Source organism: Camelus bactrianus, chromosome 14, assembly GCF_048773025.1.
Source record: "Camelus bactrianus isolate YW-2024 breed Bactrian camel chromosome 14, ASM4877302v1, whole genome shotgun sequence".
Classification (NCBI taxonomy): domain Eukaryota; kingdom Metazoa; phylum Chordata; class Mammalia; order Artiodactyla; family Camelidae; genus Camelus; species Camelus bactrianus.
This window is the reverse complement of record NC_133552.1, coordinates 66,881,906-66,909,577: the sequence shown is the minus strand read 5'-3', so window position 1 is coordinate 66,909,577 and position 27,672 is coordinate 66,881,906. Positions and strand designations below refer to the sequence as shown.

The following is a 27,672-nucleotide window of genomic DNA, read 5'->3' as shown; positions in this document are numbered from 1 at the left end:
AGGTGACTAGATAAAAAAGGAGCACGAGGCCCAGGAGGGAGTGATAAGGATGAAAAGTCCTTGCCTCGGCGTTGCCCCGGGCGCTGCACTCAGGGAGTCCAAGGGAGCCATCCTGGACCGCACGCGAGCAATGCCCCCGGCGATGGGCGGTGGGCCAGCCTTGGGGGGAGCTGTGGCAGGGACGATGGGAACGAAAAGTGGGAGCAAGACGAAAGACACTTGGGTCATACAAACAGATCGGACTTGCTGACTGACTGGTTGTTCTTTCAATTTTATGGCTAATGATTGAAGTACTGAAAATTACTTACAGTTTTCCCTTAAATTTTATTTGAGTGATCATAGTGTTCCTTCTTAGGTTAATATTATCAAACTATAGCCTACAGATGTGATTTTGGAAAACTGAAAAAGCATTTTTTTTCACTTGCTAATTACTGAAAACCTAACACAACAATTTTATAGCTGTATCGGTATCTGCCAGTTGAATCCGATGTACACTTTAGGTCCTCCGTGAAGATTCTGAATTTACCACGATTGCCCCATGACTTTTCCCATTGCCCTCTCTTCACCTAATCAGCTGCTGCATTCAGAGTCTTTAACATACCGCTCAATGCCTGATCCTATATTGCTTTCCACCTACTTCTCGCTGGCTACTATTAGGTCCACAACACTTATAATTGCCCCGAGGGTTATGAGGTTAGAGGTCAGAGGTTGGTTAATGGAAGGTGGGGGTCATGTCATAAAATTTATGTAATTCATCTTATCATTCAAGTTTTGCAAAAGCCAAACCTCCGTCCTAAGGAAAATCTTTAATGTTTTAAATTTATATTTTCAGTCAAACGATTTTTGAAATGTCTTCATATAAAAATTAATGTGTGAGAAAAGATAGTAAATGTCTTCTCATCTTAGCATTAGAATGATAAAAAGTCACCGATCTGTTCTTTTGGGGGCCATTTCATTTTTTATCTCTAAAGTTTATTGCAAGATCGTAAGATTTCATGTTTCTCAGTTTCTATTTCTAATGTGTGGATGTTATTTCTATATTTGTTAAAAATGTGTCTGCATTTTGCACATTTCTAAGATGATCTGCAGGTGTGAAGTTTCTGTTCGGATTTTTAAGTGAGTTGGTTTTTGAAATCTTATCTTTACATTGGAAACGCCAAGGTGCTGGGGGCTGATTTATTTTTCAGAAGGCTGGCTTGACTTTTAATGGGTTATTTACTTTAAAAGCAAATTTTAAATGTTTATTAAAAGTCTCACTAATAAAATTTTGTTGCTCATCTTCAGGTCATGATTCGAGACCTTTGGCGAGATGAGGGGACTGCAAACCAGGTGGCACAGTAAATCTGGTTAGGAATGAAAAAGGGTCATTTATTTCCCAGCCATTACTGAAATTTCTTGGAATAATTCTGGAGCAGGCAAGGGTAGAGGAGCATATTAACCATATTGGCTGTAAACTGACTTTATACTTGAGATGCATGCAGTGTTACTCTCAGGTTTAGGCTCCATTAAGGGATCCCAGGCAACAAGCAAAACCCTCTTCAGTGGATAGTTATAGGTCAAGGTCAGATCATGGACACAAAGGCCATCTGATTGCAACCTCCATCACCCCAGGGTCAGAACGGTCGAACTTCGCAACGTCTTCCTTCCTCACTAACCACTCCCCGTGCTCTCCTGAAACGGAGCTTGCAATAACAGCACACGGCCGAGAACAAGAGGGTTGCTATATGGTCAAGGATGCCTCAGTGGCTCTGCAAGCCCACTAGAAGTCCAGGCAGACCTATGCACAAATTTTGATCTCACACCCAGAATCATTCCGCTAACCCACCTGTGCTGGCCTGATAAAGCAGAGGCAGAAGCCAAGACAGCAGGAAAAGGACTGGGAGTCAGATAATACATCTCAGCTCAGCCTCAGTCCTGTTGACTTATGATATTGACCTTTCTGATCTCTGCTTCCTTATCCTGAGAACTGCTCGGCCACGGCAGCTCGGGAAAGAGGTCAGGACCAAAAAAAATTGGCAAACGTCTGCAAGCTATTTATAAGACTCACGAAAGCCACTTAGTGAACTGCGCTTTAAATGGGGGTTTTTCCTATGTTCACGGTGATTCTCTTATTTGATGGTGGACTCCTTGAGGACATGTATCCTGGCTTGGTTGTACTCAACCATCCTACTGGCATTTTGCCTCACGTGTAGAACAGCATAATCATGGAACCTCAGAAAGGTCTCGAAACTGTCAATTACCAATCAGATCCTTGACACTTGGCTACATCATTGTGGCTAACTTTATATGTCAACTCGGCTAGACCATGGTACCCAGTTTTTGGTCAAACACCAGTCTGGATGTTACTGTGAAGGTAGTTTTTAAATGAAATTAACACTAAATCAGTTGACTTTGAATAAAGCAGATTACTCTTCATAATTTGGGTGGGTTTCCCACAGCTAAAAGTCTTAAAAGATTGAGATACCCCAAGAAGGAAGGAATTCTGTCTCTAGGCTGCCTTCGGATTCAAAACTGAAAATTCAACTTTTCCTTGAGTTTCCAGACTGCTGGCCTTCTCTGTAGATTTTGGACTTGCCAGCCTCCATAATCACATGGAAAACCCTGCCTAAGACAATCATTTAACCACCTCTCAAATACTGCCAAATGATCAAAACTGTCTTTGAGACTGGACTTCGTAAAACTGCAGTCCTGGGATTGAGAGGATTCAATCTTAACAAGTTACAAACTACGTACAAACTACAGTTTTGATCAAGTTTTCAGAGCCTAGCTCCCCATCTATGAAGCAGTTATAATAGGACATCTTAGAAATTCCAAGTGATATGTACGAAGCGCTCATAACATAAAATGATTCTCAAACAGTGGCCGTCACCATTTTGCTCTGATGAACTAAATGGGATTAAATCCTGCTACTGACTGTTCCAGTAGCTGATGGCAAGGCTAGTTTGAACTTTGAACTTCTCAAATGAATTCAACTTTCTTGGCCAGAAATTGACCGTGTGCTCCATGCTTCAGGATTACCTTTACTTGCAATGTTGCCATGCAGGCTACAAAGAGACACTTCTGGAGCTGAGTCAGCCTTCTTTATTCTGAAGCAACTGGGCCCTCCTGGAGGATGTCTCCCCTGAGAGGGTGAGAGCAATGGCCAGTAGCAGAACCACAACCTGAGTGACCAAAGAACTGGGAGATAATGGTTTACACTGCTGATCAGCCCTTGGAACTTGACTTAAAAACAAATAGTGTAGGAATTCAAAGGACACTCTTTCTAAGAATATGTTCACCTCATTAATCAGTTTCTCAAATGAGTCTCACTTTTTTAAAAAAGTAATAATCACTAACATAAGGTGTACAGGCATTGTGGAATAATTTTTTTATGTGTGAGGCTCACATTTTTTCTAAAGACCACAACCGTTGTTTTTCAATATAAGTATTAGGAATTTCAAGGGCATATCAGCATAACTGACATTTTGGATATGAAATCATAATAAATTATTAGAGATAATTTTTAAAAGGAAAACTTAAGCTTTTGTGAAATTGAAACCTTACATTTCATATTTAATTTAATGTTGTAATAGTTTTAGAAAGATGTATTTCAATCAATCGTCACCCCACTAAGTTCATACTGTAATCATTTTTCACAAATTTTCTTTCAGTTCTAGGTCCCAAACTATTTCAGACAGGACATTGGGACTTTCTTATTAGTCAGTATCTAAATTCAGTATTTCCAAGAAGAGACTCAAGAACAGCTTTTAAGGAAGATTTTATCACCTCTTGCTAAATCACATTTCAAATTGCTAACAGGGTATTGCGTATAGCACAAATGGGACCACGTGTTCAACAGTCAAGACAAGCAGACGTGACTGTACAACGAGAGTCAGGCGTGCAGGACCTTGCATGTCAGGGTAATCTGGCTACACAATATAGACACAGCCAGAGGCTTAACGGCTCAGCTGTGCTGGAACCTGTTAGTGAGAGCCAGGGGTCACCTCTTCAACAGCAGAAGCTGGCTGTCGTGAGCTCCTGGCACACGGCCCGGTGGTCTGAATAATCAAACAAGAGCTGAAGTCACCCAGAGACTCTCAGCCCAAGTCCAGGATGTTGACATGCAGTGACAGGACACTCACTGAAATCCAAGGAACAGCACAGGAGGGTCAACCAGGCCTTGTCTGGAGTGTTCTGGAAACAACAGACAGGAGAGGGTGTAAATTAGAGACTTTTAACAATGCTTTCTTTGAGAACAAAAGTACAAATGCTGATGAAAGTTTATATTTAGCTACTCCCTATGTTTCTTAAGTCTATGGCTTCTGGGGGAAAATTATGAGAAACTGTATCACTTTGTGTTGTCTTTGAAAATAACTGAAAATGTTTCCGCAAATGACTTTAACATCCATCACTGCGAGAGTTTATTCAACCCTAACATTTATCATTTAATCTTCTTCCTGTTTACTTTGTCATTTAGCATAACTTCTTTAGAAACTTTTTTTTGATTTGTCAACAACATGGGTTAGGACTTTTTCTCCATGACCCCATGAGAGAGTTCATCGGACCTGGAGAGAGATATGTACCCACAAGGATAAAAGCCAAGCTCCCTAGCCTGACCTTGGCAATCAGCGTAACATTGTTTCTTTTCATGACCTTCTGATTATTTGGGAACAAAATTATCTTTCTGTGCCTAAGCTTGTAAGGCACTTGATACGTTGGTTTTCGCCCTGTCTGTCAGTGGAAGCCAGTGTTATCTGCCTATTCGTGGGAGCTGTCTCAGCAGTTAACTTTCGTTTTAAGGAAACAGAAAGAAATTCCGCAGTAATATTTTATTTTGCCATCACAGATAATAAACAGATCATGAACGAGCTGTAGCTTCATGATGTACGAAAAGAGAATAGTTCCTTAGGATGATCATTTTAATATAATACTAAAAAGAGGAAAGCAAGCTTAATTAGTGATTTTGAGAATTACCAGTTCTTGCTTTGATCTGAGTTTAGAAAAACTATAGTCAATAATACTCTAATACCAGTATCATAGACAGTCTTGAAACTTTATTAACACTTGAAATATATTAAGAAGCAAGAGTCAAAATTTTACAATTTCACGTTTGTTGCCTCTACACTTGTTTCTTTATGCTCTATAATGTGTGTTACTAAATCTGAATTTAATTCCTGGATATGCCATCCATTCATCATGTGAACACACTTAATTTGAGAGCTTCTCCTCACATTCCTTGTCTTCTAGTTTCTAGTTGGCAAAACAGGAGGATAAACAACATATTTACCCATAGGAGTTTTAATGAGATGAGCACAGATCACTGCAGAAAGCTTTTTTTTTTTTTAAAGCATTTATATTTGAAAGCAATACAAAGTGTTTAAAAGCGAGGATTTTGAAGTATAGTTAGACTGCTGTTTGTGACTGAATTTTGCTAAATAGGACGTATTGGCCTGGAGGAAATAACCTCTCAAATACAAATTAATTACCTGTAAAATTAGTATAAAAGTCACACCACACACAGTGTCGTCATGAGGACTGTATGAGATTGAAAAGCATGTTTAGCACATAACCAGGGTCTCGGGGCTCAACTGACTTCGGCGACCATTTATTACTGCAGGAATAAAAGCTGAGGGATCTGTTTTCATCTAATTAAAACAATTTCCTTCAAGCTGAAGAGTAGGACTGATTCCATTCTCAATCACATCTCTGAGAATTAGGTTGTGTGTCTAGTGGGAGGCTAGAAATGCAGACTGTGGTCCTGGGTGGTAAGTCTTAGCAGACATTGCTGAGTCATCAGCCATTGTGCAGTGACTGAAGCCACACGTATGGATGGAATCACCCAGTAAAATACAGACAGAGAGAGAAGGACAAGTCCATAGGGAGCACAGATAGTGAAGGCCAGGAAGACACAGGAGAAAATTTGTCCTTTCCCCTGAAATTAGAGGGATGGAACTAGGGGCCGGGGACAGACACAGCCAAAATGTTAGTGAGGAAGAGCATGAAGAATGGCCATGTTTAATTATCTCCACATTCTCTGATGCAGGTTTTAGGCTAATGTAATATGAGGAAAGAACAGAAAAAAGGGCAGTCAGTGAACCAGCCTTGGTGACGCAGGTAATTCACTTGTGGGAACAGACGACAGGTTAGAAAGAGATGTGAGCCAATCAGGGAGGACCTTAGCTGTTGGAATAACGTTTATCCTCCATCACTGAGGGAAACGGTAAGATGGAAACAGAGGCTTTGGGAGCTTAAGTTGCCCATAGAGTTCAAGATAAACTATAGGAAAACTGGACTCAAGGAAACCAGTGAGCATGCTATGGTGACAAGGTGCTCTGAGCGCATTTTCGAAATGGTCTGAGCCTCTGGTCTGCTCTCTGCCACGCCACCACTTTCCAGCACTTTGAACCCCATCGCTAACCCCCTTCATCCTTCAGTTCTCAACTCAAGTATCACCTTTCCAGGGTAGCTTTCCCTGACACCTGGTCTGATCTTAATACCACGTCCTCAATACTTTCATGGTCCCCAATCAAGAAACTCATCATGCTGTTCTGTGACGCTCACCTACTGTCCTTCTCCCCAGCTAAACTGCAAAATTCCTAACAGATGGAAACCACGCCTCCTTGTGCTCTGGCATCTGGCACACAACCTGGAACATCATCAAAATTCAATGAAGGTGAATGAATAAATGAATGAAGGAACAAAGACATAGATCCTGACTAAATACTATTACTGTAAATCACAAAATCAGAAATGAAGCGTGGACAGAGCATCTTTTACAGCGAGCTATGTGAAAATGGTTCTTCTAAGAAAATGAAGGGTAATTAATGAACATTTTTTTTTTGGCAGTAAAGGTCAATAAATTCTTGTTAAGGCATTCTAACCATAATTTATAGTCAGACAACCAGTGTGCTCCCACAATTGCTTCCAAGTTATTCTGTGAAGCAGTTAACAGATGTGCTAAGCCCTTCCCTGCCAGCCAAGAGCCAAAGGGTGAGAATGTAATGAAGTCGTTTTCCTTCTCTTGTGTTCTTGAACTGGCTTTTCTATTAAAGAAAATCAGGAATCAGCCTGACCTTCCTTGCAACGAATGATGCTTTACAGAATTTTTTTTTTTAAATGCCACATGGAAGGCAGTGACTTTCATATGGTGAGGCTATGCCTAGAGTCCCACCGAGTCAGTGATTTCGCGGAATTGGTTGGCTAGTGACTTGTTGGAGCTTAGATACGGTCGCCAAAGATGATTAGCTGGAAAACTCCCAGGCCTTTTATCTGGACCTAGAAGAAAAATTGTCTCCTAACTGCAAAAGCATGATTTATTTTAGCATTCTTCTACATCAGTGTTTTTCAGACCGTCTTAACGTGCACCCATGTGACCATGACCTAGTCCCTTACACATGTAGGAACGTATCAAGCTTCGTGAATTTTCTCCTTTCCCCTCTTCACATCACTTCACGGCTGTTCTATTCTATTGGTTTTAAAGAGCCCTCTGAAGCCCTGATACTGGTTTCTTCAGCCGCTGATGGGTCTCAGCCACACATCATTTTACAACACGGTGGACGTAAGCAGCAAAATTACAGACTAGAGTGTGAAGTCCGCCCTTTCACCTTTGTGTTGGTTTTTACTGTTTTGCCTAATTGATTAATCCAGCTGATGATCAATTTGGTCAAATTTCAGACTCTCTTTATCTGTGTCTTAAAACGTTTCATCTTTCAGCTTCTTTTTGCTTTGTTCTGTGTGTGGTGTGGGGAGAGTGACAGAGAGAAAAGAAGGACCATAGACCACGTGAGCTTTGTCTTAGGATAAAGATAAACTTTGGGAAGCAGAAAGGGTGAGACTTTAACGTCATCTAGCTAAACATTCCTGGAATTTTACCTTGATTTTGGCCTCATTCATGAATCCATTCAACACACATCTTGTAGCCCTTACTGTCCGTCAAGTTCGGTGCCTGGCTGTTCGAGAGTCAAAGATGAAATATAGGTTTCTGCCATAAATATGTTTATCATCTGGGGAGGAGGGAGATGGGAGAAAAATTATGAAGTAATTATTTTGAAAAACCAACCTATATTTTAGGTCACCATTTCCTGATCTGAGTTAAACTGCTATCTCAGTGCAATAAACTATAATAAGAGATGCAGTGGATCTAAAATTCTACTTGATAGAAAAATAAACCTCTAGGCCCAGTGGTTGCATTCTGTTTGTGGCAGAGAGTTGATCTGAGCTTAACTTTATTCCCCCTACCCCTGAGCTAGTTAAGGCTTCCTCCAAACCACTGGCTCCTTGATGCCAGACCCTCACCTCCTTGGAGGAGCCATTAAAAAGTCTTGCTTGTGATGCTCTGTGCACGTGAGGACTTGATACCCTGATAAATCCATTCTGCTAATCTTAGTGCATACGCTGCTATACTCTTGGACTAGGATTTATCTCATTTCCTCATTGATAAATAATAGGAATGAGTAAAAGACTTAAGAAAAGCCAAGGTGTAGATAACTTTAAGTGCGATTCAGTACATATTTGCTTTTCTCCTGTGGATAGCGGGAGAGAGAGATCATCTTGTATCTGATACCATTTGCTAACAGTGATATAAAAATGCACATGAGAAGAAAGAAATCGAAAGGCATAAATAAACCCTTAATTATTTTCAAAAAAATTTATAAATAGGCTCTGGCTGGGAAAAGATTTACATTTTACCTTCTAAGTCATTTTAATGGGTCATGCCTGAAGTGAGATGTGAGAAATCTAAATGGGTGACTAAAAATACACAGAAAGTTCCCACCAGGACAGGAAAATTCAGCAGGGAAAGGAACAAGCAGTGGGACAGTGAGAAGAGGCACAAGGCGCTGTCTGGTGTTCGCTTGTTCTTACAGCCAAAACCAGAGGAACCAAATTGCGTCTGAAATTCTCAGTGATGACCATAGATTCCGTGTCAGTTTCCAATGTCTCCCCGTTGGGCCTTGGCTCTGGGGCTGCTGTGCCCAGGTTGGGGGACAGAGAGCACGAGGTCGTCCTTGCCACAAATCCTGTGACCCTCAAGAGGCCATATTACTGTCCTCAGCTCCCTCCTCCGCTTTGTGCGCGGTTTCAGCGCCCATCTCACAAGACCGTCTGCTGATCACGTGGGCTCATGTAAATCCCGACGTGCGGTGTGAACCTAAGTGGTAGTTGCATTAAATTTGAATCTGAATTTGCTCTTTCCATTCTCTCTTTCTAGACTAGATCTTCCAGTCCCAAGACTTCACCTGTTGTCTTCATGCCAAAGGTTACCAGCTCCCGTCTCGGCAGCCCTGACTTCTCTCCAGAGCCGCGCTGCTTGCTGGCTGTTTTCTCCTGGGCAGAACACCCTCACTTCCACCTCAGTGTGTTTAAACGACTATATTTACCCCCAGGCTACCTTCCTGTCCCGTAGCTTCTTTTCCTCTAAATGATAGAATTACCCCTTTCAGTTGCCTAAGGGCAAAACACTGGTGTCACCTTCAGGGTCTTCCTCCCTTCGCTCGGCCCACACCTGCCTATTTTCCACACTGTGTCAGGCCCTGCATTATGACAGGAAAGGCACACAGTTGTCAACTGCCCAGGCAGTCAAACCCCATCTTCTCACTACTTCCCGCCCCTGTGCCTCTGCCAGCTCAGCTTTCCTGCTACCATCACCGCAGCTCAAGCCCTCGAGTGCAGCGGAAGTTAAAACGAGACTTTCCATGCTTCAGTGGTATCTTTAAGCTTCATCCTTGCACAGGACTTGCGATGTCTCCTCTGGCCCCCAGCAGCAGGCGTGAACTCCTCAGCCCTCTGCCTTGGACCAACATCACTTTTCCGGTCTCATCTCCAAGGCAGATCTTTGTCTCTCTCCCATCCTGGCTCACAATGAGCTTTTTTATTCTTCTGCTTTGGCTCAAATCTCTTCCCTCAACCCCCAAACCACAGAGGAACATTCTTTTCTCTACCCCTGAAACTCTGTCCATCTTTAAAACAAGCTCTATTCTCTTCTCTTCTCTTCTCTGAAACCTTAGCAGAGCATCCTTGCCAGGGGCTGGAACTCACTCACTCTGACCTCTGCTTTATTTCGTGGGAAGAAAAAATCTCAGCATCTTCTCAACTTGTCAACTAGCGTGTTTTAAAGTTGAAAGTGCATTTGTTTTCCTTGGTGTCTCTGCAAATTTTTGAATAGATGGTTTAACGCTCCTGCTGTTCCTCTCTCTCACTCTCCATATCTATGTAAATACATACTTACATGCCTATATTTACGTATCTATTGGCGGATAGATAAAGTTCAGAGCATCATCCTGCTTGTATAAGAAACACAATAGAATTTGGAAATGTTGTACCATGTGTCATGTTTCATGTAAATAATTACTTGTAAAATCAAAGTGAAAATGATCTGCTTCTATAGTCCTCAGCAATACACCACCGAAATAGCCGAGCTGTGCAGGTAACAGAGAGGACTCTAAAGAAATCTATTATTCTTGAAGAAAGATGGTTCCAGTCCTTGTAGGAGTGCGGTTTTTAACTTCACTGAAATTTCACACTAAACTTTTTTTATTCTTGTAGCTAGGTAGTGATTGATTTTTCTCAACATAAACAGCAGTAGATTAGGGAATTAATTAAGGGAAGCCTAGAATGTCTTCTCCCTCACTTCACTTCACTCACAATGCCTGCTGGGCAGATGCAGGCAGCACTGGTAAGGAGATTATTTCTCCTTAGGGCTTGCAGAATGTAACAACTATTGTGATTAAAAGGCCTAAGGGATTTAAAGTGAGAAAAGACTCAGCTATGACCTGACAACTAAAGAATATTCAACAAAATCAATTGTAGTTAATCCTTCCAACTGGTAAAAAAAAAAAAAAAAATGGAAGGAAGATGTTCAAGGATTTCATTCAACTCTGTGATGGGTGAGGAAGCCAGGAAGATGGCGAAGCTAGATTCAAAACCATTTGAGAAAGAAGGTTTGAATGCATCCCCAGGAAATGCATTTAAAAAGCAGAATATTAGAATGAGATATGGGGGAGTCCAATACAGAAATGATTACTATCTTAGAGGGCAATAAAACTGAAATCTTTCAGGGTTAATTTTACTACTGAACAGAAATCTACAATTACCAGGTAACTTCGTGTTGTCTACACGGTAATCAAAGACGACCAAACAACGGAGTCAGATGTGCTGAATAAACATTGGGTGGCTTGACGCACAATAACCCAGTGTGATCTAGAAAAGGCATGCCACTCACCTTTTCCCTAAGTTTCAAAAGCTTTTCCTTAATCGCAGTTATCCTCTCCAAGAATCTGACGAAAGCCGTGGACCAGTCACTCACGGTATTATGCTATTTTAGGAGGTTGGTGATCTCCCAGAAACCCATCCATACGCCCCCAGGGGTCCACGCCCTCAAGAGTGGAAAGGCTTGGTCCTTATTCTCCACGGCTGAAGCACAACCAGGGACCATTTATCTTGGTTTTCTTTTCAGGGGAACATGCAGGATACTCACGACAAACAAGTGGATTCCACCTCCAGCGGACTGGCCTCCAGAGCAGTAGGGAAGTATCTGGCACTCGTGTGTCAGCCTGCCAGCCCCGGACGGCCATCACGGACTCACGCTGTGAGAGGTATGAAGCCACTGAGCAGCAAGATGTCCGGCTAAGTGGGAAATGTGAGAAATTCGAGGTGAGATGATGTGAAAAATGAGTAGGAAATAGGGGCTGAGCAGTCATGACAGCCAGCAGATAGAGATGCTTGTGCCCTCTTCAAAGTCCAGGGGAACATAGAATTATTCTTTACTGTTTTATGATGTAGTTTCCTATTTTTAAATACTTCGGGCAACTATAAACTGAAAAAAGAAGTTCATTTTCAGTGAAAATAGGGCCCTGGGTTTCCGTTTTGCAAGAAAGCTGATGACGACCCTGCATGGGTTGGACTGTTTTCCACCGTTTACCATTCGTAGAGGGGAGAGAAGCAGGCTCGTGATTACACCACCAGTGGCTCCTGAAGAGCATCGGTATCTATTTCAAAAGCTATATTTTATTTTTTAGGCGACGCAAATATTATTTAAAGGCTTTAGAAAAGGTCCGTTTTATAGTATTCAGCGAAGCATAATGTTTCATTTAGATCAATGACTCTTGTTTCAGTTAATTTCACTCCTTTTTTTTTTTTTAATTCCAGGTTTCCGTTTGCATCTACAAAGAGTGAAGCAGGTTTACGCGCTGGCTCCATTGGCAGAAGAATGTGTCAGAGTTAAACGGTGCCAGTTTTGTATCAGTGCCGTCGGATGCTATGGAGGGAAAAGGCTTTAGTCCCAGTGAGGGTTCCAATTTCTCATCCAGTTCACAGGATCAAAGGAAGGCTTTAGGAAGTTAATTCTGTCAAAGGTGACTCATGACTGTAAATGCTGTTACAAAATCGAATGAAAAGTTCAACGTTAAAGACAAGATAGCGTATTTTTTGTTGTTTTTTTGTTTGTTTGCTTTTAGTGATAATACCATATAAATTTTGGTCAAGCACCAGCATTGTGGTAAAACAACGTTTTTACTAAATTAAGAAGTCTGTGAATTTTGTTGTAATGTACACATAATTCTTAACAGGCATCTAAACAAGTTCAATAGTTCAAAGACAGAATGACAACAGGTTTGGTATCATTCATCTCTAGAAACTCAACTCCAAAATTTTTGAAGAAAGCTGATGGGAACACAAAAAATATTTCAGCGTGGCAGTTCATTCTCTTTGCTACATGTCATCATTCAGGCTTTGAAATGTTTGAGCCTTTGAAGACTCCCAGTTTAATACCTAAAATGGTATTGAATTTTGGTAGCTGGATCTCTTATATGTTGGTTGCAATTTTGTTCAAAATCACATGAAAATCTTTAATCACATTGTTTGATAAATCGAGTACCCAAGAAAAGTCAGTTTGCAAAGCTTATAGCAAATCGTGATCATTCAAGACAAAGCTTCTGAACTGGAAGATACTGTAAACTGTTCCTATAAAAGCAAGGGATGAACCAAACACATTAAAATGACGAGAAGTCAAAAGATATTCAAGATTGAAGTGCGGTATTTTATAACTACATTTTGAAACAAGTTAATTTAGCATAAATGTCACTTGATGAAGCACCTACTTTTAATTGAGTAAATCAATACTCTAGCAAATTAAAGTAAACTGAGAAGGGCCGCATGTTTACAGCGTCTGAATTTAATTCCCCTAAAAGACATTCAAAAGAAATTTGTGAAACTGTCTGTTGAATGAAAGTAACCTAAATGGAATTACCTGGGAAAATATTTAAAATGAAATGTTTGCATATCTTACTAGGAAAACAAATCAGAAATGAGTATATTATCCATGTAGAATAATTTATTTTCAGATCACCAGTTATCTCAGCTCCTAGAAAAAGTGTATTTTCTCATTTCAAAATATCAGAGGCATACATGTATTTCCTTGCTCTGTCAGCTGCATGAACTAGAAGCAATGACACTCCAGGAGCTACAAGCATATCTTAATGCCCAGATCTTGGTTTCTAACACCATTCTCCAGGAAAAGGAATCAGGGCCCCTGGGAGAACTGGCTGGATTCATGACCAGGGCAGGAAATACACACGGTGAGCCTGTAGCATCTGGTGGTGCCAGAAAACAAAAAACATTAACAGGGAGGCCAAAGGGACACAGGAGCCAACCAAAGGGGCCCTCAACGGCCAAAACTGTGACATTTTGAGCAACAATCTAAAGCAGCATTGGAATATAGCCCAATGGATAAAATAAACACCCAAACAGCTAGGAGCTCTTACTGGTGTAAATAAAAGATTAAACAAATAAACAGGGGAGAAGAGACAAACCTCTCATGCAGAAGAATTCCAAATAATTTACATGGATACTCTACCCTCAAGGAAGTGGGGCATAACTTCCCTCTGCTTAAATATGGGCTGTGGAGAGTGACTTCCTCTCAAAAAGGACAGCAAGGAAACAGAGGGGAAGGACCTTTCCAGTGGAGAGAGCTGACAAACCCGACCCCAGGCACGTGACCGAGGTTGGCATCAACGGTGATAAAGCTTGTTGACGGCAGGTGCCCATGATGTGATGCAGGAATGGGGTTTTACCCTGGGGTCTTCCTCCTCCCAAAAGACACTGTCCCAGCCAAATCCTGGAGAGGAACAGTAGACAAACTCCAGCAGTGGGACTTCCTATAAGATACCTGACCGGTTCTTCTCAGGACTGTCAAGGCCACCAGAACCAAGTCTAAGAAACGATCCCAGTCAAGGGGGGCCTATCAGGAGGAAGGGCTGGGCGGCCTCCTGCACAGGGTCCTGGAGTAGAAAGAAACCATCAGGTTAAAACTAGGGCAATCTGAATACACTATGGCTAATGAAAGAACAAGCTTTAGTTAATAGCCGTGAACCGATAGTGGTCCACTAATTGTAACACGTGAGCCATACCACTGTGAGATAGTAGCAGGGAACGCTGGGTGGGACGGTGGGCGGGGACTCTGGACTGCCTTGTAAACTTTCCTCTGATTCTGATAAAAGCCCGGATACAAGCCACACACTACCTTTCACTTTGGGCTCCAATATGGCCGGGCTGGGTTGGCTGTGTCCCCGACTCATTCGAATAGAAGGTCCCAGCATTTTGTACATTCATTTCAGGGTTGCATATGTGTTCCCACTGAATTTCAGTCAGGATTTCTCCCTAGAAACAATCCTGAATCTGTAAAAATATTACACTATGCTATGATTTTGAGCAGTCAAACGCCTCCAAAAATGAACATTTTGTTTAAAAAAACAATCATCTACAAAGAAGGCTCTTTGTAGATGGACCGAACTATACAATAATTTGGAAAAATTGCTGGTAATTTTATTTTTAAAAATTAAAAATAACACACTATTGAAAAAAAAGTCTTCAGAAAAAGTTGCATCTATCAATCTTACATATCTTTGTAGTTTTTTAAAAGCATGCTAATACACAAAATATATGCTGAATGCTGCCTTTTTTTTCCTTCTAAGTAAATATTTTATACATACACATAACCCATTCTTAGCTGTGCTTGCTGTCACTCCTCCCTCTTGCTAATGTACTTTTGATCATTTAAAAACTTTTCTTTTCTCCTCAGCATGATGTAATATTTGTTCATCTTTATAACTGGTGAGGGTATCACACAACACAGTAGGTCTCAGCAAAACTGATTATAGAAGGAACCATAATTTAGACCAAAATCTATTTGAAGAACCATTGTAACAGTAAAATTGAGGTTAGGTGACAGAAATCAGTCATAAAAGACTACATATTTCATGATTCTGTTTACATAAAGTGTCTGTAAAGGCAAATGCATAAAAGAAAGATTGGTGATGCCTGGGGCCAGAGGCGGAAATGGGGACTGACTGGAAATGAGTACAGAGGACGTCTGGGGGGTGACAGAAGTGTTCTAAATCTGGATGATGGTAAAGTTTACGCAATTCTGTAAATTTACTAAAATCCATTGACTCACATACTTAAAAGGGTAAATTTACGGTACATAAATTATGCCTCAAGAAAGCTGTTTTTTGAAATGATACTTACCAAGATGGCGGTACACCCAGATGGACTCAGCCAGTCTGGTGTCATTGAGATAAATTTCTAAACTTGAGAATTATTGTGGTTACTTTGCTTCTGAAGCTGCTCAGAGGCAGCACTGACTCTCACAGGAGGCAAATTTCCAACCTGGTGCGTAGGAGCCAGTGTGTTCAGGGCCCTTAATCCATGACAGAAACTGTGCAAAGTACTTCGCAATGAATAGGTTCTGCAGAGAATTTAACAAATTAGTTATTCTGGGTCTTGTAATTACTCTCTTTTATTCAGCCGCTGCTCCCCCAGTTCTATCATTTCTGTTTGACAACTTAAAAAAAAATAGCCTATCTTTCTTCTTTTCATAGTTTAATGTCAGCTAGAGTTTGAGATGCCCCCTTCCTTTTCATTTATGCAAAGTTCTTCTTTTTTTTTTTGTATGTGAGACTACTGAGTTCAAGCAGTTAGCTGTAGAAAAAGCAATGAAAATTTTTATATTTCAATTGAACCGAACTGAAGATCCTAACCTGTGAATAAATAAATGTCATTGATGGGTTAGAAATCGATGAAAAGAAAGTACAGTGGAAACACTGTGGAAAGAACAGGCGTTCTTTAGCAATCCTTAATGTCCAGATATTTATGGAAAGTATCCATGAATGTAAAACAAGGGTATTAGTCACCTCTTTGTATGATTAGGGGAAATGGCCAGAAAGGAGCCAGTTAATAAAAAAAGAAAGAAAGAAAGAAAATTAAAAAGTCCAGTGGTGAGAAATTGAACATATCAACCATGAAATTGTGTTAATTTGATAATTAAAGTGTCTTAGTTCAAATGTAGATCCCGGACACTTAACAAAACGGTGACAAAATAATTAGGAATGAAGGCGTATTATACACACATTAATAGCGGAAACGGATAAAGTATAAAGCTCCCTCCAAGAAAACGTGTTTTGAACAGCGCAGAGCAATTATGTACAGATTGATATTATTTCATCATTCAAAGAGGATCTGGGAAGAAAGACAAGGAGCCTTTCCAGTTGGGTTGAGCTCTGAAGGGCACAGTCAGAAACAGAGGAGGAAGGGAAGATGAAAGAGGAGGACGGGGATGCGGAAAACTAACAAACGAAGAGAGATGAGCACCACGAAAGCCTGCGTCGGGGCCCCTCCCCCTCACGTTTAATTTTCTGATTCTCTTTGCTTTGGCTCTCTCTCCTTCTCACCTTTATTCTCTCACACTTTGGCCGCCTTTAAGATGTTCTCAAGTCTCTTTGTATATTTAATCTCCACTCCTTTCTCTCCTTTCTTCTCATAAAAACCTTCATTAAGGCAAGAAAACTCTTGAGAAAAATGAAAATGAATGGTTTAATTTTTATTCCAAATTCAAAAGGTGGGGATGAGGAAAGGAAATCAACACATTATTTCTTTACAGCTCAGGCGGGATGGCAGCCTTAGGAGACAACAGCAGAGCAGGGGATAGAAACAGAGGTCTTTTACGGAAAAAGGTAATTCATTACAACGCCTGTTGTTCTGACGCTGATATCTGTAGTCTCAGCCGGGTAATTGGGTTCTCCTGCTTTGTCTTTTTTCCTTGAGGAGTTTAATTTTTTTTCCTTTCATAGCTATAATACAAAGATGAGTCAGTGGCCCAGTTTTTTAAAAAGTAGATTTTTTTTTAAACATAGTTTCCAGTATAGTTAGAAATGAAATGGCCCCAATTCATGCCAGGGTCTTCTCTGGTGCATAAAACATCCAGGGAATGCATTTAACTGCTAATTTTGAATGAGGAAGGGAAAAAGGTAACTATATGTTATAATATTATATCACACATCAAAGTCTTTTTATTCATCAAGTCGTTTTATATCATCAAAACAATCATTTCACTTATCACCCCCGCAGCCATCCCTGGTGCTCAGCATTGTTATTCATTATCTTGATGATACGTTCTTTATTATTTCTATTTTTATTATTATTATGCACATAAAGCAATTGAAGTTAAATCATTTTTGTCAGGTCATTCAAGTCATACATTTTTAGACCTGAAAAAATCAATCTCTTCATCTTGCACAAGAGGCATGGGGGTGCAGAGAAATTAAGTGCCTCGCCCAAGTCACACTGCTAATAAGACGCAAACCTCGGGCTAAAAGTCAGGTCTCCTAGAGTGCTCTGGCACCAATCTGTCTTTTATTTAGCCCCACAATGATCCAACCAGCGTGGAAATGCAGATATTTTATACACATTTGCATTGCTTTTAACTAGGTCGTTCAGCAGAGAACTCTGGCATACAAACTACTTGGGATGGTGCTGGCCCACCTGAGGCGTCACGAGTTGTAAGGGTTAGGTAGCGATGGGACTTCAAGGCCGGCCCTCCGCCATGCTAAAGCACCCCCAGCATTTCAGGAATTGTGCAAATTCGCCAGGATAGCAATTAGTAACGGATGATGGAGAAGCAGTCTCCAATTTGGTCCGTTCACTACTGTCCTTCTCACAGCAATTGCTGAATGCAACTGACACTCCCTTCTGTCTTTTGTTATTTTATTTTATTTTATTTATTTATTTTTATTGAAGTAGAGTCAGTTTACAGTGTTGTGTCCGTTTCTGGTGCCCAGCATCATGTTTCAGTCACGCATATACACACACGTATTTGCTTTCATCTTCTTTTTCATTACAGGTTCCTGGCACTCCCTCCTTCATGCTCCCATCTCCAGTCAGAATTCAGATTTACTTCCAAGCTGGTACCTCAATAATCATCCCACATATTTTCTTAAAGATAAGAGTGTGATCTCATGTGCTGTCCCGTGAGGACGTGGAGACTTTGAGGCAGGCGGTGGGCATCTGTTCGACAACTTTTTCACGGTCAAGCCTGAAAGCGGATGCAAACCACAAGTATGGCCAAAAAAAAAAGAGCAAATCCCTATTAATATTCCCCATAATCAATCTTCATAGAGGTGTTTTATTTCTATGGCGCTTCCCAGATAAAACTCATTAAAGATTGCAAGAAGGTTCATTTTCTAATACTTCCTTATTACTTCCCTCTGGTGGCTTCAAGCAAGTGATCTAACCTTTTTGGGCTCAGTCTCCTCTTCTGTAAAATGAGGCTGAAAACAGTACTGACCTCAAAGGCCAGTTGTGAGGTTTAAATGAGTCAAAATTCAAAACCCTTAGAGCAGTGACTAGCACAAGGTCAGTCCCAAACACCAGCTGCTTGCCTACTTTTCCCGGGAAAAATACTAAAGTGGTAGACGAAATATCAAACAACTTCTGGGTTCTTTTTTTAGAATAATCTTACCTGGTTAGCCACGAACAACAGACCAACCACAGTGAATGGTCTGTATTCTTCATAAGAACAGGGGACAGCCTTCCGCGCCCCAGGTTGTCTGGACTACACACTAACTTTCAGTCCCACGTGCACAGGACTTCGCCCCAGTAATGGGGGTATTTGAACTCAGATCTCGGTTGTTCAGTCTCAGAACTCAGTCTGAGGCTCTCAGAGACGGATGGCTGTCACGTTTGAGACCAGTGTTCCTCGGAAAGAGTTAACATTTGGGGGTTATCTTTATTATGGAAATTACTACTCTCACTGTTTTATTCATTAATATTTTAATATGTTTATGATGAGACTCAACCCAAACCAATTTCCAAATCAAATCTGTCCCTCAGTAATTTCATTTGTTGGAACAGAGAACAAAAGCATTACCAACAGGGTAGTTTGAATGAAATTCTAATTAATTAGGCATATGAATGCACTGGCTAATTTTGGATGAGTAATTAGATGACTAATTACGTTGAAAACAGAGCTGTGTGCTTAATGAGATGACCATGGCCAATTGTACCCACAGAGAATTTTTTTCTGTTAGTTAAACTTGTGATTGTTTTTGATGAGCCAGGGTTACCTGTTGCACAAAGTTATTTCGAGCCTGTTTTGATTGACAATTTCCACTCTTCACCCACAATTAAGGCTTTTTTCCAAAACATGCGTTCCATGACTGTGCTTTGCTGATTTCTTGATATTCCATTTCTTTCCTTTCACAGGCACACATCTCCCACCACCACCTGAATCCCAAGATAATTGCTTTAAGTTTCTAAATATAGTGATCGTTCATTATTTCCACTTAAGTTTCGGAATCTACCCAGTGATAAATTAAATGAGAAGAGAAATAACACACTGATTGGGCTACAGATAAATCTTCATCCATCCTGGAGAACTATCTGCGCTGGCAGTTTCTCCTTTGAAAGGGCTCTGTCTGCGATCGGCGCAGACCACAGGCAGCCTTCAAGCATTCAGAAGTTCCGCTACAGGCGGCTGGTTCTAACTAGCACCTATTCGGCAGAAAGCTGCACTCAGGATTTCTGGTTTTAAGTTCAAACCAATATTTCATAGCAATTGTGTTGTCAGAATTCAGGTCAGGGAGACGGCAGATGTTAATTTAAACCAAAGAAGCAAAAACAAGCTCTTTTCACTTTTTCTTTTTTTTTAATCACAGAATTGGCAGCTCTGTACAAATTCTGAAAGCAGGGTAACCTGCAACTGGCAGGAGAATCGCAGGGCGGAGGAGACCTTTCCAGGTGCTTTGGTGTCTAGTGAACGCTGAATAGATTCTAAAATCAGACAAATAATTTAATGGTGGGAAAATTGATGGTCTTTGTCACAAAAGAACACTTGATTTTCTTTATTCTAAAAAGGAAGCTGGAAACAATAATGATCCCAGTTTGTATGAAAATGCTTGACCTGGTCCATAGCATTCAGTGAGCCAGACGGTGAGATCAGTCCTCAGGGAAAGGCATTTATCTGGGTCTGCTCTTCCCTCCTAGGTCTCAAAAGGACTTCCCTGTCAGGAAGTGTTACATCTGCAGGGAAATCTGTGTTTGTGCTGGAATCTAGGCAGTGTCCAATCTACTCCACGGTTGAAACTCAAGATTCTCCGTTCTTTGACAGTAAATGCAAAATTGCTGGAAAAGCCTATGAATCTATGTGAATGTCTCTGTTCTGGGGGCATTTGTGTGTATGTAACTCGGGCCCTACATCTGCCCTGCCCTTCACCTGCTTTTACAGTTTCAAAAGGCTAAGAAAGACCCAACACGGAATGTCTTCCTGATAAAGATTCCTATCTTTATCTTAAAAGAGAATTATGATTCGACCATAAAATCACTTGAATTCATCATTCAGAATTCTTCAGGTTGTTCAGGGCTCAATCTACTGAAATGGCATTTTTTTTTTCATACTGAAGGAGTTATTTTAAAATGATCTGCTGTAATCTTCAAATCAGTCACCAATTATTTGACCAGTGTTTGAAGATTATCAAGCAGAACTACCTGTCCGATCAATGTTTTGTTTCCGTGAGACCCATAAACGACGTGCACCCTGCTTCCTTTTATAGCTCCCTTGTTGACCGAACATTCATACAGAGATTGACCGTCACCACCGAGCAGTTCTCAGGTCTGTTATGTGATAAACTTATCTGGTCTGCTGTTTCATTTGGGTTGTTTTTGCTGACGTGTTCCTTGCCCAGCAAAGCTTTCAGGAATGTGGGTTCTCGACTGGGGGATACTGAGACGTTATTTACCTTAGATCAGGCACTTTGGAAGGTCCTGCTTAAGCGATCCCATTGTGTGTCCGCATCCTGCCCGGAAGAGGTCACTTTGGATGTCATAGTTTGCTGGTCCTCATTTCCATGCGGGTGCTGTTAAACCTCAGGAAAATAGAGACCCTTGGCTTCTGCCAGTTTAACCTACAGACAAAAAATAGAAGCTGTCTCTGTGGTTTGTTTACTCCTCAATGAGAAAAAAACTTTTAAGAAAAAACACTTTGGGAGAGAAATTTAGGCTCTACAAAGGACTTTATGTGGAAATGTAGGCCGATTTGGAAATTCACAGAACAAAATCCTAAGGATTCCTTAGCTTGTCCTCTTTTCATGGTAGCTTTTCCCAGGTTTTGCAAATCGACGCGCTCTGCTTTAGTTGCTTTGTTAACAGTGGCTCCCACTTCCAGGAGGCTAGGCACTGTTTCCTTCCTGCACTGGAGATTTATTAGAAAAACTGATACTGTGTCAGAGAAGCTGAAAATAGAACAAGACAAAGGGAATCAAAAGAATGACTTCTTTTCATTTTTTACAGGTATTACTTTAGGAGCCAACGATCTGCACACTGTCACAGCTTTGGAATAGTCTGTGCCTGGCATCCGCGCCTGCCTCTGTGCACATGTTGCACGTAGCAGGGAAATAGGAGGAGCACTCGACACTAAGACTGTTTACTTAGTGCAGTCCATAAATCAGGGATTCTGTTACAAAAAAGCTAGCAAGCATTTACTGAGTGTCCTTCATGTGCGCTGAGCATACGTTTGGTCCTGCGGAACAAAAATGCCAGCAAGTCAAGAGAAAGAAAAAAGGGTTTGCAATGTATTACTGACCAAGAGTTAGCTTCCTACTAGCTTATGTGGGTATGTAAATGTATGTTGTGTACATGCCCTGTGTATGAGTGTGTATGTTTGCATGTACGTACATGTGTGTCTATGCATATGTATGTATTCCATCTTTGCTGAAAGCATATACTTTTTAAACTACAAATAGTTCAGGTTAATATCATTTTCCTCCAAATCTAAAGCAAAAACACTTTTGAATCATTATGTTTGGTTTAACTCTTTCTACATCTGAGTCATGTGTTGCTCATTAGGGAATTCTGTTTGGTGATAAAATTTGTGTTGAGAAATCTGTTTCCCTAATTTCTTGTCTGACACAGTACACATTCTGTCAAAGCAAATGCATCAGACAGGTAGAACAGGTTTTACATTCTGCCCTTACATGAACTAACTGGGCTGGCTGTGTTTGTTTGACCTGCCGATACCTACTTCTTGGTCCTTTGCGGAAAGGACATTAATTCATGTTGGCCACAGGGATTCGTGTTTCAATAGAGTTACTTCTGTATGTAGCACTCCATGATTTAGAATGCGAAGTGTGTCTTCACTGCAGGTTATTTACATGAGCATCCACTGACGTCAGTATCCTCACTGCAGTGGGATTCCTTGGGCAAGTTACATGTCAGTACACATTCATGAAGCACGTGAGCTTCAAGGAAATGAACTGAAAAAAAGTCAAGATAAGGGTCTCACACTTTGTCTTTTACCAAAGGTTTTCAGACGTAGTTGGCCAGTGAGTTCTGCTGTTTCTAAAATCATTTAAACTAAGATTAGAATGACTTTATTATGCTTTATGGCTTTATAGTTTGTGGGGTTGTGATAAAAGATCATGAAAACATACATGGGTACGATCTTTCTGATAACTTATTAACTACCCCCCAGTTAAGCTAACAGACCTCAGAGGCTGTGAAGAGGAGGACAGATGTGAGGTCACTTTTATCCACATAAGGTCCAGGACTGTCACACTGACGTCAGGCACAGGTAGGCGGCGCTGAAGGGTAACTCTGGGGTGGAGGCTACCCAATGCAAAGATGTGGTTTCTCAAAAAGCAAATTCAGTTAAATGGCTGCACACTATTAACATCTCATGAATCGAAATGTCTAAGAGCCAGCTGTCAGTTCTAAACTAAATATGGAGAAATAGAGAGGAAGAAACGTGAGGCGGGTTTCCGATTTCCATCCTTTGTTTCAAATAGACCTTAACATCCTCTCCCATCATGCGTACTCCCATCAGAGGATTAGCGTCGCCAGCGCAATTTTGATCTCACTGCTACATCTCTGTCCATGCACGAGAGCCGTGAAGAAGTACGCGGTCCAAGGTCAGTGTCAGTGCAGCTGTAAGGCAAAGTTGTGATTAACTCAAGATGGCTCGCACGTCCCCATTAGCTCAGGCTGGGAGCACAGGCAGCTGGGTCACAGCTGGGAGGCACCTGGCTCCCCACCCATCCAGCACTGAGCCCCGCTCGCCATTTGGAACTGTCTGCCCTTCCGCGTGGGTGAGGTGAAGGGAAGGCTGGGAACAAGTTTCAGAAGTTGAACTCTTCCCTCCACACCAGGTGGCCACGTAACAAATGCCATCCCCTGTGGATCTAAAGTATCCGTTTCCAACAGGAATTCTTCAAAGCGGTGATAGGCAATGTTACTTCCCCCACCCCCCAAAATTTTTAAAGCCCATATATCGTGAATGTATTTTAAATGTTTCAAAAATATTGTTTTTATAAAAATTAAATTTTACCTGCAAGCCTTGTCAGTTGAAATAAAGGTAGTTAAATCCTGTATTTGTAAACAAGTTTTAACCATGTGTTTTATACAGGCAGAAACAGTGAAAGTATATGATTAAAAGATTTGTTTATTACCCTGTATGCACTTGGCCAAGAGATCTCAAAGAGTCCGAAGCAACAAGGCTACAGTGCGGTCAACTTGGGATCAAAGGAATGTAGCGAATTCTTGAAACATAAACCGAGGACAAGCTTGAGACCACGCCAGTCCAGGTCTGGAAACAAATTATTTAGATGAGTCTTAGAACTGAGCATTCCAGGAAGGCAGGGAATGTGGGAAAATGTGTCGTTCCTTCCCTCAGAGAAGCAAATAGTCCAGGATGGGAAAAAGTCATGCCCGCGAGAAACACAATGGGAAGAGAGAAACCAGTAGTTAGAAGAGGGTGGTTTGATCTGAGGACAACCGTGTCTGTGCTACCAACACTTAACAATCATGTGAAATAGTTCAAATCAGAATACCGGCATTACTATGCTCGTACCTTCTTTTTTATCTACTAGGTTACTGGTTGATTGTAAAAGGGTGTAACTCAGGAAGAGCTGGGCGAAGAGAGGCTGAGGGCAAGGCGTGGGCTTTGCCTGGAGCTCCCCTCTCCCAGAACCGCCACAGAACCCGGAAGCCCCTGCTTACAGCTTTACAACAGAAGCGCCGTGCTCCCCCCGCTGCTGTCATGTATCGAGTTGTGCGCAACTTCTACCACAAACAACCATGAGACAACAGAACAGCTGTTACTCCGCCCATTTTACAGGTGAAGACACAGAGGATCACAGAAGCCTGGCAGCCATCCTGGGCAGTTCTCTAGGGCACTGCTTACACTGCAACCACCGACTGACCTTCTTAAGACACCAAAGTGGGTTAGTGATAGATGTGGATCTTGCTGGCAAAACTCAGAACACAGCCATTAGAGTCACACGGGCATTTGCCTGCCGGGGGCTTTGGTCCTGATCACTATCCTCATCCTCACTTATTTCCTTTGTGCCTCTATTTCCTAATCTTCAAAACAGGATAATAGTATTGTTTCACACATTTGCTGAGAGGATTAATGAGGCATGTATGCAGAGCACTGAGTACAAAATAGACATTCAATAAACAGTTGCACTTATGTAAACGTAACCACCTAAGAACTCATGTCTATTGATTTTTAGGTGAGAATTCATTCCAATACAGCAATCTTTTTTATTTTTTAACACGAACTGATTCCATATAGCTATATCATTTAAGCTGAGATTTTATGTGTAAACACAAATTGATACACAAGGTCACACACCCACACAAGAAATTTATGCAAACCTACATATACATAACTTCAAAAAAATCTATAAGAAAGTTTGCCCATTTGGAATTTGCGTAGTAATTTTTCTGAAGAACAAAAATTGTGCTGTTGTAAAAGCTTAAATATTATTCCATTTTTTGAGCAGTCTAATTATGAGTTTTATACATTTCTTTCACTAAATTATGTCCAAAAAATTTGTAACAAACACTGGAACTAGTATGTTTTTAAAAAAGTTATTTCCTCTCAAAACTATGTGCTACGGGCTTTTTAAAGAAAACTTCACAAGTTTAATTTACTTAAACCAAAGATAATAAAGTTAATTTAAAAAGTTAACTTCTAATAGGAAGTATATCTACCTAGAATTTCTATATATTGGAGTAGAGGGGAGGAAAATTTTTCATCTTGAAAATATTCCTCTTAGTTGTGATAATGTAAGTTTTCAATAAATAATCTCTTCTAAAGAAGTTCAGTCAGATGCAAAAGTACCCAAGATGTGTATGATTAAAAAGTAAAAGCCTATCCATCAATGTGTATTCAAGGTTTTTCTGGTACGCCTGAAATAAATCCCTTCCAGATTTTGTACATTCTTCCTGTTCCCCAAAGAGCACAGTATTTTTCATTTATTCTTTTTTTCCCCTTTATTCATGCCTTCATTCAGTCATTCAACAAGTATTCACTGAACAAAGAGCAGTGACAATACGCACCAGGGGCTGGACAGGTACGGCCTTTGCTTTGGAGGGATTAAACATACGTGTAAGTTAAGACACATAAATATGTGAGAAACAGGGCATGACATGGCAGGAGTAAGTCTCTGGAAGAGGGAAAAGCACTTCTTGCAGGTGTCATGCAGGGACTTAGATGGAGAAGGAGCAGCTGGTCTGAGCAGGACAGGCAAGGATGGGCGACAGGCATTCCAGGTTTATCAGAGCTTAAGTAAGCTGAAGGAAGCCATACTATGAGGGTTGCAAAATAGGATTATAGATGCTTAAGAATAGATTTTTGAAATCTTTTTTATCATTCATTTTGCCAGTATTTTTGGGGGGGTGCATATATGTGTTAGTCCCTTTACCCCCAGTGGCAGTACAACACTGGTAACACACAAGACACCTCTGCCCTCATAGAATTTACATTCTATGGTGGCCACTGGGGAAGGGGGAGACAGACACCACGTACTCCCTAATGTATGTTAACTGTGTACATAGTGTGTCATATGAGGGCTGAAGTTTCTAAATAAAGTGGTCAGGATGGTCTCGCTGAAGGGAAGTTTGAGTAACAACCAGCCAAGAGGTGAAGTCGCAGCCCTAATGGTGGATGAGGGGAGAACGTTCCAGGTGGCAAGAACAGCACGTGCAAAGGCCCTGAGTTGGGAAGATCAGCAAGGGGGCCAGGGTAGCTGGAGAGGAGGGAGAGAGAGCTGGAGAAGAAGAGGGTGAGTTCAGAAACATGGAGGCAGTGGAGGCACAACTTGAAGAGGCAGCCATTTTTGAGGCTCTGGCTTTTACCTGAATTGGTGTGAGAAGTCTCAGAGGATTGAGCAGAGAGGAGTCATTCATGATCACTCAGCTCATCTACTGAGTGTGGATCCAGAGGAGTGAGGGGGAAGCCAAGGGAAGACCCTGGATGCTTCTGGGACGTCCAGCCAGTGTCATGGTGGTGGGGCCAGTGTGGTATGAACAGAGGTGCTGAAAAGAGTCAAGTTGTGGATACTTTGAAGGTAAGCTGATAGGATTCACTGTGAGAGGAAAAGAGACATCAAAGGTAACTCCATGTTAGACCCAAGCAGCTGAAAAGAAGGCACTGTCATTAACTGGAGCAGAGGACAGTGGGAGGAGCAGGTCTTCGGGGGTGAGGGCTCAGGAATATGGCTATTTTGGTGCCTGGTTGGTTTGAGTTAGTAATTCATTATTTACCCATATTCACTATGCTTAATAATTATGCTTTCTATTGTAGGATTAAGTCACAGAAACCTACAAAAGAAGGCTGTTTCATGAGCTGATAGTTAAGGAGTTTTACTTCTTTAAAGAATCCAATATTGCCTGCATTAGTTATTGTATTTCATTTTGGTCGTTTGCTTTTTAGCATGACACAGAAGTGACTAGAGGTTAGGAAACAGAGGTGGTGTACACAGAGAGAGAAACTATCTGGGCAAAGCAGGCTAAGGGAATTCCATGATGCCAAAGCGAAAAGACCAGTTTCCAAAGGGTCCAGTCAGTTGCTGAAGGAGACAAAGTGCCCCGTCAAGCCCCTGTGTAGCCAAAGTTCTCCCAAACCGACGGAGAAAGAAGGCGGCCTTAAAAAGAGAAAAAGAAACCATTCAGTCCAGTCCGTCCCCCACACCGGAATTATCTTAAGTACCAATTCTGATTCCAATATTTCAAACTCTGGCAACATAAATTATGATGAGTGGCCCTGAGATTTAATAACCTGCCATTTACAACGCAGAGTGTCTCGTCATTGTCGATAACCGAGGAGACGCGGAGCAGCCGCCACCGCGCGGGAACCCGCGGCGCACGGCGCCCTGCGGCCTTACCGGGCTAACGCACACTAAGCGATCTTAGATGCCTCTTTTTTCAGTTTTATAAACGGCCAAGCATCTAATTACTGCCCTATTATTCGGCCAGTGTCAGACTTACATCAAGAAATGTGCACGTGCGTTTTCTAGAAGAAATCTTTACAGAATTTGATGGGCAAATCTTTGAAGCATGCGATTAAAACTTCCCTCTTGGAGGTTTAAT

At 41.3% G+C, this 27,672-nt stretch overlaps 1 long non-coding RNA gene across 1 annotated transcript; it reads right to left on the bottom strand.

The window, feature by feature from the left end:
- Positions 1 to 3,607: 3,607 nt before the first annotated feature.
- On the bottom strand, positions 3,608 to 12,130 carry LOC123616123 (uncharacterized). The gene is made up of 3 exons (XR_006723982.2): positions 11,198 to 12,130; positions 7,852 to 7,982; positions 3,608 to 4,173 (listed from the first exon to the last, which is right to left on the bottom strand). It is a non-coding gene; the product is annotated as an uncharacterized LOC123616123 (long non-coding RNA).
- Positions 12,131 to 27,672: the final 15,542 nt, after the last annotated feature.